Source organism: Monodelphis domestica, chromosome 3 (genome assembly GCF_027887165.1).
Source record: "Monodelphis domestica isolate mMonDom1 chromosome 3, mMonDom1.pri, whole genome shotgun sequence".
In the NCBI taxonomy this organism is placed as follows: domain Eukaryota; kingdom Metazoa; phylum Chordata; class Mammalia; order Didelphimorphia; family Didelphidae; genus Monodelphis; species Monodelphis domestica.
In genome coordinates this window covers 148,773,089-148,783,644 of record NC_077229.1, presented here as the reverse complement: position 1 = coordinate 148,783,644, position 10,556 = coordinate 148,773,089, and positions in this window count along the sequence as shown.

The window sequence follows — 10,556 nt, the reverse complement described above, 5'->3', positions numbered from 1 at the left end:
TCCCATTAATAGTTTTTCCTTAAAGGAACAACTGTGGATTGTGCTTTTAGGAATGCACCTGTATACTTTCAGATTCCACATTTTTTTCACAGATCCCTCTGAAAAGATAGCTGTGGGCTATGTGATTTCAAGTTATGGACCAAGTACTTCAGATTTCTCAATAATTGGCAACATTTTAACTAAGTGTGGCCCAAAACACTGCTGGCCACAATGGAGGTCCTTTTATCATAATAAAAATAAGATTTTGCCATTTACTCTTGATTCTGCTGGCCCTAAAATTAAGAGTCCTAGTGGAAAGTCTTTTTTTATGGTTTCTGGAGACAACCAGGTATAAGAGTTTAAATTTAAGTTTTCATGCTAATATGAAAGTTCTAAAGAAATATTGTAGTCTCTTATTTAAAAATATTACAACTTAAGTAAAAATGACTTTTAACAGCTTTATTTACAAAGAGATAGAAAGAGTGAAAGTGGAAAAATGTAGATGAAGAGGCAGAAAGTACTGCCTAGCTATAAATACCCTAAATTTAATCCTAATGTCTCCAGACTACAAATGTGAATCCCTAAGCGAATCTCACCAGAATCTAAAGTCCTAATTAGGAATCCAAAATCCAAAGAGCCAAGAGATGCTGAAGAATCTTCCAAGAACTTTCAGTGTACATGAGGTTAAGATTGCCAAGAATCTCACCAGAACTCATGCTGAAGGGAGTGTCCCACCAAAGCACCAATAAGCAAAGAGGATCTCCTCACAAAAGAACCAAGAAAGGAATAACTCCACTCACCACTGCAAGCCAACACAGGATTCAGGGAAAGAGTCTCCTCTTCGAATCTGGCTCACCAACCCAGAGAATATGACAAAATCCTTGAGCTGGCCTTTTAAAGCAGTTTTCTCAATGTCACTTCCTGTCACTCCCTCAATTCACAGGAACTAATCACAGTCTTTCAATTTGCCTAGCACTGCCCAAGGGGGTGGGGGAGTGGCAGTGACCTTTGGAGTTGTGAGCATACTCTAGTAAATGATAACTCTCTTACTTAATGTCAAGTAGGGGTACTTTAAGTTCTTGATTTGTTTCACTAAAAATAGACAAGAGGAGAGTTAATCCTATCTTCACACAGGCAAAAATCTAAATTTGAACTATACTTAAGAGAATACAAAAAAAATTAAATGCAGAGAATAAGGCTGAAAATAAAATATAGGTCTTCTGAAAGAAGTCTCTGAATTAAAGAAAGAGAAGAACAGGAAGTTACAATGTATGTGGGAGTCTGTCAGTCAATATGTTTTATATTTAAGTGTTCTTTTTGGTGGTAAGTATGTAAGTATGTTTGTGTGTTTATGTGTCCATGGTTAAAGAAAAAGATTTCTCTCCCCACTTGTACTATGAGAAGTGGGGGAAGGTAAACAGTAAGGCACAGAAAAAGTAATCTACAAATAGCAGAAAGAATCAGTTTGATTAACTAAAATTTTACTTGGAAATTGATTTTAATGTAAATCCAGATTAATTTGAACTCCAATATTAAAATCTTTAAAATTATATTTATTAAAGTCTGAGGAAATGTTTTGGGTTGTGATATGGAAATCACATTAAAAGACTGATATATATTAATTTAAGGTCACCAAGGAATTCAGCTATGTAATTCCTAAATGAAAACTCAAGTCAGCAGTCAAACTTTTATGGAGTTTTTAATTACTAACAGGAGGAAGAAATGTGAGAGAGAGAGAGAGAGAGAGAGAGAGAGAGAGAGAAATAGAGAGAGAGAGAGAGAGAGAGAGAGAGAGAGAGAGAGAGAGAGAGAGAGAGAAAGAGAGAGAGGGGGGGGAGAAGGGAATAGGGCTTAAATACCCCCTCTGCTTAGGTTGGGCAAAGACCCAAGGCCTTGGATCGCCGAGGCAAAGAAAAGAGATCAGTCCCTATCACTCACGTGACCAAAATGGATAAACAGTCTCAGGGCCTTCACTCCAAGCACCCAGGCTCCAACAACCTCCTTTCCTCCACACAGGAAGTCCCCAGACTCCTCAGCTGTCCTCTACCTCACTTCCTGTGTCTCCCCTGTGCCAATGGTGACTCTAGCTTAACCCAGGACCACCCAGAGGTCTGTCCCCTTTGCACATGTCTATTGAAGGTCATATTCTCAAATAATTAAATCTTGAGCTTTGCTGCAGCCCTTCCTAAATCCTGTTACCCTGAGTAGGGTGGAGATTGAAGTTTCCAAGACCTAATTCTGTCATTCCAAGTATTGCCATTATTATTGATCAGGAAATAGTCAAATCCCATCCTCTAAAGAATGGTTTGAACAGGGTTGAGTAGTTTTGAAATTCACCATCCCCCCCTGAGGCCCAAGGAAGGCTAACCTCTCCAATGGGTCTTGTAAACATACTAGCTATGAAATTACAATAGTTAGAGATAAGAGAAAAATAGGAGAGATAGAGAGAGACAGCAAAACTAATGTTTTGCTGGGCACATTGACAAAAGCCAATTAGGGGGCAGTCCCCTTTGGCAGAAGAGTGTACATTCAAAATAAATTCAATCAATCTTCAGTTCAAGCAACCACACCCCAAGGTTCATTCTTGATCTTGATGTAATGTATGTTTTCTGGCATCTTTCTGCAACAGTTCATTCTCTGGATTTAGGAGTTAGCAAGCTTCTTCCTTGAAGATGTTTCTCAAACAAAAAAAAAAAAACTTTTCAAAATCTTGGAATTTTATTAAAATACAATCCCACCTGAAATGGGTGTTTAAAAAATCCAGTTCAGCTCAGGATGCATTGTTGAGTTATGGGAGTATATGAGTCAGTTATTAAAAGAATTCAAAAACAATAAAAACAAAACAAACAAAAAACAAAAATATATAAAGGGAAAAAATATGGAAGGAAGTTAAACTTTGGGGAGAAAGGGAAGAAAAAAAATCAAAATCAGAAACAAAATACCAAAATCTATGTATAAAATGTTGAGTAAACCAGAATAACTTCATAATGGGCCCTTGTAAAGGTCCAATTTACAGTAATTTCTATCCCACAAGTCTGTAGGACAGAATGCAGTAATATTTCACTCACCCATTTGCAGCCAAGACTACAGGAAGTTGTCATAGTATGAGAAGGAAAGGAACTAGAATTTTATTTTGATAGGGAAGAGTCATTCCCTGGTCTGACTTTTTTCATTCTCAAGGATATAGGGAGCCAGCATGATAGTCAAATTTTTGTACTTGTATGAGTACTTCATAAAGAGAGTAGATACAAGGAAGTCCTACAACTTAACGTATGTCAAGTGTCACAACCTTGAGTCCACATTAGTATTTCCTGTGTGCTCTTTTGGCACTATTCAGGTAAAGTCTGTGCTTCTTGTTTTTTATCCCATTTCCTGGAATCAGACACAAACATTAATCATAGTCCCATAACATTTTATCAATAAATGGCAGGTTCCCACAGTCTAAAGCTGTTTGGGTATGTATATTTAAACTTTTTTATTGCAGAGACAGAGAAAAAAATTTTAATTGTATGTACCTTTTGTACAAGAAATGAGGAAAGGGGAAAAAATTCAAATATTCAAAAGAAAAGCAATAATAAAAAAAATAAGGGAAAGAGAAGAAAAAAATCAGGAATTCAATGTGTTTTTGAAAAAACAGCATCTACTTGTCAATGGATTATTATCTTCAATGCATGTGATAGGATACAGTCAATCAGTCTCAGCAGAAAATGCTCTCTTTACATGTGAGCAATGAATCCAAGAGTCCTTTTCTCCAACCTTTATAGATTTTGGAGTAGTTAACAATATTTGGAATGGTCCTTCCCACAAAGGCTGAGTTGCTCCAGTACACTGGAAATTTTTAATATACACCTTGTCTCCTGGGTTCAGGTCGTGAAGTGAAAAGTCTGGTGGTCAGGCTTGTACTGCAGCTCCAGATTCATGAAATTCATGCAGTTTATGCTGTAATTCCTGTATATAGGAAGCAATAGTAGTATCTCCCCCTAATAGTGAGGTATATGCCGGGGAGAAAGGCTTAGCCTGTATAGGTGGATATCCAAAAAGCATCTCAAATGGTGAGATTTGGAGGTCTCCTCTAGGCCTGCTTCTAAGATAAAATAGGGCCAGAGGGAGAATTTCAGGCCATTTTAAATGGGTCTCAGTGCATAATTTTCCAATCAGAGTTTTAAGTTCTTTATTCATCCTTTCAACTTGGCCTAAGCTCTGGGGATGATATGGAACATGGAATTTGGGAGTTATCCCCAAGCAAGAATATATTTGGTTTAAGACAGAATCAGTAAAATGACTTCCTCTATTAGAATCAATATGTGCTGGCAGACCAAAACAAGGAATAATTTCCTTTAAAAGCACCTTAGCAACAAAAGCCACCATGGTTTGGGTCGCAGGAAATGCTCCCGGCCATCTGGTCAGTTGATCTACTATGACTAGACAAAATTTATAATGTCCGACCTTTGGCATTGTTATGAAATCTATCTGTAGGTGCTCAAAAGATGTGTAAGCCAGAGGATGCCCACTGAAAGCTTTGCTACGAAAGGAGTGTTGGTTATATGCTTGGCAGGTAGAGCAGGCTAAATACACTTTAGAGGCTATGGTAGTTATACCGGGTGCTATCCATACTCTCTTAACAGAGTCCACGTTGCCCTGGGTACCAAAGTGACCATTTTTATGAATAGATTGGTAAATTTGGTGATAGAAACTTCTAGGGAGCAGGGATTTTCCTTCAGACGATACCCACACTCCATTAATCTGTTTTGCTTTAAATTTTTGTTTCCATTTTTTCCACTTCCTTTTCATTATAGGCAAGTGATAAATTTAAGTCATCAGTGGTTGTTAATGTTAAAATTAATCCAGGTCCTTCTATGGCTGCTAGTTTTGCATCAGCATCTGCTCGGTCATTTCCTCTAGAGACAGGGTCAGAGCTACCTGTATGGGCAGAGCAATGAACTACAACTAGAGCTTCAGGCAGTTTGAGAGCAGAAAGAACCTCATTAATAATTTCTGCATTAGCTATGGATTTTCCAGCTGAGGTTAAAAATCCTCTTTGGAGCCATAGCGTCCCGACTGAGTGACAAATGCCAAAAGCATATCTAGAATCCATATAAATTGTTGCCTTTTTTCCCTTGGCAATTATACAGGCATGTTTCAGTGCTATGAGTTCTGCCCCTTGAGCGCTAATATTAGAGGGCAGCGAAGCTGACCACTCAGTGGCAAATTCTGTGACTACAGCAGCTCCAGTGTAGCATATGCCATCTCTCATAAAAGAAGAACCATCAGTAAATAAGATCAGATCTGAGTTGTTTAAGGGAGTGTCCAAGAGATCATCTCGAGGCTTTTCTGCCATGGACACTAGTGTTTCACAATTGTGTAATGGTTCTCCTGAAGTTGCTAAATCTGGAAGCAAGGTGGCAGGGTTAAGAGTTGAACAGCGCTTTAAGGTAATGTTTTCATTGTTTAACAAGTTTATTTCATACCTTGTAATTCACTGATCAGAAAATGCCTGTGTTCTGTGTCTTAGCAACAATGCTTCTACCTCATGTGGGCACATAATTGTCAATGGGCATCCCAATACTAGATCAACAGTTTTTGTCACTAGTAAGGCTGTAGCAGCTACTCCTCTAAGACATGGTGGTGCTCCTGATGCTACTGGGTCCAGTTGGGCAGAATAATAGGCAATTGGGCGCTGAGAAGCTCCCAAAGTCTGAGTTAAAACACCTGAAGCTACCCCTCTTCGCTCATGTACATACAAAGTAAATGACTTGTTGTAATCTGGGATGCCTAGAGCTGGGGCAGACAGAATAGCCTTTTTTAGATCTGATAGAGCTGACAGGTGTTCTGGTTCTAATTTGAGGGATTCAGGGACCAAATCCCTTGTTAGTGTTATAAGGGGTTTAGTAATTTCCCCATAGCAAGGAATCCATTGTCTACAAAACCCTGTTGCTCCCAAAATTGCTCTCAACTGTTTCTTAGTGGTAGGAGCACATAAATTTTGAATATTCTCAATTCGTCCGGGAGAAATCAAGCGGGCACCTGCAGACAGGAGGAACCCCAAATATTCTACTTTAGAGAGGCACCACTGAACCTTATCCTTCGAGATATTATGACCTCTTTTGCGCAATTCCAAATGAAGCTGCTTGCTATCTTCCTGACATATTTCTGCATCTGTTGAGGCCAAGAGTAGGTAATCTACATACTTGATTAATTTGCTGTTTTTAAATTTTATATTATCTGTATCTTGGCTCAAAATTTGCTCAAATAAGCTTGGGCTATCTACAAAACCTTGTGGCAAACGACTTCAGCAGTATTAAAGGCCCTGCCAGGTGAAAGCAAAGATATGTCTCGAGTTCTCATGTATGGGTATGGAAAAGAAGGCTGAGCACAAGTCTACTACTGTAAAGTATGAAGCTGTGCTAAGAATAGAAGAAATAATAGTATTGATATTGGAAACTATGGAGTGTCTCTTTATAATGTGATTGTTCACAGCCCTCATATCCTGCACAAATCGCCAAGGAATCAGCTATGTATTTCCTAAATGAAAAGCTCAAGTCAGCTGTCAGCCTTTTTTGGAGTTTAATTACAATAGGAATAAGAAAGGAATTAGAGATAGAGAGAGAGAAAAAGGGAGAGAAGGGAATAGGGCTTAAATACCCCTTCTGTTTAGGCTGGGCCAAAAGGCCCAAGCCCTTAGATAGCTGGGGCAAAGAAAAGAGATCAGTCCCTATTACTCACGTGTCCAAAATGGAGAAATAGTCTCAGAGGCCCCCACCTTCAGCTTCCTTCAGAGCAAGCCTTCTCAGAGCCCACACGAACCACACCGACCAACTCTCCACCTCCTCCCCTGGACTCTTCAGACCCCCTATCTTTAAGTTCCTCCCCTCAGTTCTTCCATCTACCAATCACTGTTCATCAATTTCCCTGTGCCAATGGAGGCTCTAGCTTAACCCAGGACCGCCCAGAGGTTTCTGGCTTTTGTACATGTCTGTTGAAGGTCATATTTTCAAATGATTAAATCTTTACTCCTTTGCTACAGCCCTTTCTAAATCCTGTTAACCTGAGTAGGGTAGAGATTGGAATAATTAAATTTTGATCTAGGCTGCAGCCCTTACTCAATCCTATTAGGACTGAATAGGGTGGAGATTTATTCCAAGTATCTCCATTGTATCAATTCTAAAATCAATCAAGACTCAAAGAAATTCCTGTTCTATGCTTAAGCATAGGTCAAAGTCCTTTCCATTGTTCAGCAAAGGGTTTCTGTCCTAAAGTAATCTTAAGAAGGGAAGAGAAGGAACCTCCCATGCCAATGGGGTTCCCATTCCAATAGACTACCAGTAAGAAATTTTCCAAGTATGAAATATCCCAATGGTGAAATTTCCAACATTTATAAGTCTAAGGAAATTTGAGGTTTACACTGTAGAGGACTCATTCAAAACCTTTGGAGCCCTAACCATCTTATTTCCCAGTCATTTCCTAGATATCCAGACCAGTTCACTTTACAAATGGAACCTGCAAATTGGTCTCCTGGAAAAGACAACTTTACAAGAACATCTTGCAACCCAGATAAAGAGGACTTCCTACTCAACCCCTCTGCCACAAAGCTAAAGTGAATTGACAACTGAATACAATGAACAGCCCTGGTGATTCAAAGCTCAATTTGAGCCAGAAAAAGAAGCACATGTCATGTATTCAAGGCTGATCTCCCAGATTCGCTCTTGTCCCTCTTGTCCCCCCTCCACTACTCGATACCAAAGGGTCTCCCTTTGATCTGTTCATTCACATACAGCTTGGGGAAAAGATAACTATTTTAATGTCAACTTAACTCAATCAGGATAATACAAAGGAAAACCTGGCAAAGAAAGAATGGGAAAGGAAAGTGGGGGTCCCTATCTCTCTCTAAACTCTTTCCCCTCCATCCTCGAGTTTAGGGAGGGAACTCAGGTCTTGAGAGCCTGAGCCCCCTGAGAGAAAGTCAGGTTGACTCACCCTGGGTTTGACCCCTTGGCCACAGTTCAGACTCAGGGCAACAGGAGCTGAAGTAAAGTCGGACAGACATTTAAAATGTCTTTTTCAGGTTTCCTCTTCAATAGTCTTTTCAATTGGGAAATTTGGGGGGGAAAGATTTCCCAGTCACCAGCAGGAAAGGTGGGAAACCCTCAGGAGAAAGACTTTTTCCACCTTCTCAAGACTGAGAGACCAACTCCTCTACAAGCCTGAGTCTTCTCATCCTCCAGATGCCAAACTCCTGGGGCCCCTCCCCCATTTCTTATGTGTCAGCCTCTGTCACAGAAAGCAGTGGTAGGCTCCCAAATTCTGGGCATTAGCTGAGTAACCTGTGATCCCTGCTTCCATTGCTATTCTTTGTGTGTGGTCTCCTCCCTTGAGAATTCTCTGAGTATGCTATTTTGAGCAAAGTCCTCTTTAAGGTTGAAAAAAAAAATGCTTCAGCTTGATAGCTATGAGATTTAGAAAACAGATTGCCTCACATCTAGAGTGAGATTATTTCAGATCAGCTTGTTTCATTTTATTATAAAGACTGATATGATTTAATCTGTTAATTTGGAGATTTATAGCAATTGTCCAGAGTGCTTTTCTAAGTCTGTGGATTACTTATATATTCACTATATCTTCAGGATTCCACAATGTCCTTATTTTCTTGCTCTGATAATAACTCCAAGATGGATTCAAATTTTAGAAAAAGAATATTGGGGACTGGTAATTTTTAAAATTGATATAATTGTAACAACATGAGGAAAGTTATATTTAACCCTAAATATGATTTGAGAGATTTCCCATATAGGATTAAATTTTATGAAACTCTAATAGCAAGACATGTTATAGAACCAAATGATATATGATGTCAGTAGCCCTATTGGATGACATCTGGGAATCAAAGATAGAATTCTGTCTCAAGGAGAGAAGCTGGAAGAGTTACTCTTTGCATATACAGTGATAAGCTTACCTTGACTGGATTTCCCCATATATGACATTTCCTCTGAATGCAAAGTTTCCCACCTGGTGTTTCTGTTTGTTTTAAATATGGCTGTGCAATATTGCTAACCCCTGCCTCAAATTGATAGCCTTTCTTTCTTACTTTAGCCAGGTCCCTTTTTCTCAATTTATGGCAATTCTCTATAATCATGATAGGTAATTCCGTCTTTAAATGGGTTTTTGCTAAAAAACATCCAAACTATAGACACAGGTATGTAGGTCTGAAGCTATTCAATCAAGTAGATGAGCATTGAGCTTATCATCTACCTGTTACTAATTATGAGGTCCTTGAAAATAATGAGTGTTATGGGAGTAATTGGACAATGTTGCAAGTAGCCTGTGAAAACAAAGTATAAATCTATTTAGGGAGATTAGTGAGATTAAATCAGTTATCATTAGGGAAGAATGACTTATGACCTATCTCATTACCTCAAAGAGACATCCAATTACTTGGATTTGTGGTTTAACATGGGACTAACTCTTGCACAAGAGATCAGAAGGTATCTGAAATAAGTTTCAAAAATAGTGGCCTATGTGGTTAAAATATCTAATCCATTTGAACATGGATATAGGAAACAAAAATTTATATAATTCTTACTCTATTCAGATGCCCTAGTGTAGTCCTGTGTTAAAATAGATGTCTTTTGAGAAAATTCATTTGAAAGATTTGTTATTAGATCTTTGGCATTTCATTCTCCTCAAGGACAAATGGGAATTTTGTATTTCTTTTTGAAATTTCCTCTGAATTGGAATTTTTTTCCTATGAGTGCTCTTAGCATTCAAATATTGAGATGGTCCTGCAACACTTATTTGATATGTACTTGAGCAAGCATTTTAAGATTGTTTTGTTTCATAATAGAATATTCAGTTATGATTTTGTTCATTATTTCTAGCATTTTCTTTTTGTTTCTTTCCATTCTCATTGTCATTGGTAACCTGTGTTCTGTCATTAGCTTTTGTGTTTTTATACTTTAGCATTTATCTGCTTTTTAAATATTATTATTATTACACCACTATCATGGAAGATTTTAGTCAAAACTGTGTTTTCAGAGCATGTGTGGTTTATGTCCAGAATGCTACATATCTGTTTGTGGCTAAGAGTGTGAATCATTTGTACATATACATGAGCAAAACCCCAAAGAATGTTCTGTTCCTTTTGAGAATCTGATTACAGAATGTTCATAGATTCTTTTCAGCAAAGAAGCTATTCTCAGATGCCACCTATTGCAGAGAAGATTGCCAGAAGGCCCTGATCACCATAGGCTACCTCTGACCCCTAAAATAAAAGGACTAATTGAATTGAGTGTGATAGATGATTGCCCTTCCCTTTTTATTTTATCTTTGCCTCCCTGTGCTATGGTCCTGTGTGTTCTCTGGCGCTTTTGTCAATGCACCAATTCCCCCATACTAGGTGGATAGCCTCTCCCAGGCCCTACTGATTACACTGCACTTTGTTCCTTGCTTGCTCTAGAACTAAGGCAGTAAAATTGACTATTGTACTTCCTTTTGATCAATGGCAAAATCACCTTGACCACAAGGAGAAATGATGACATCATTTCCAGATAATCAAATAATCCCCTTACTGACTTTCCCAGAAA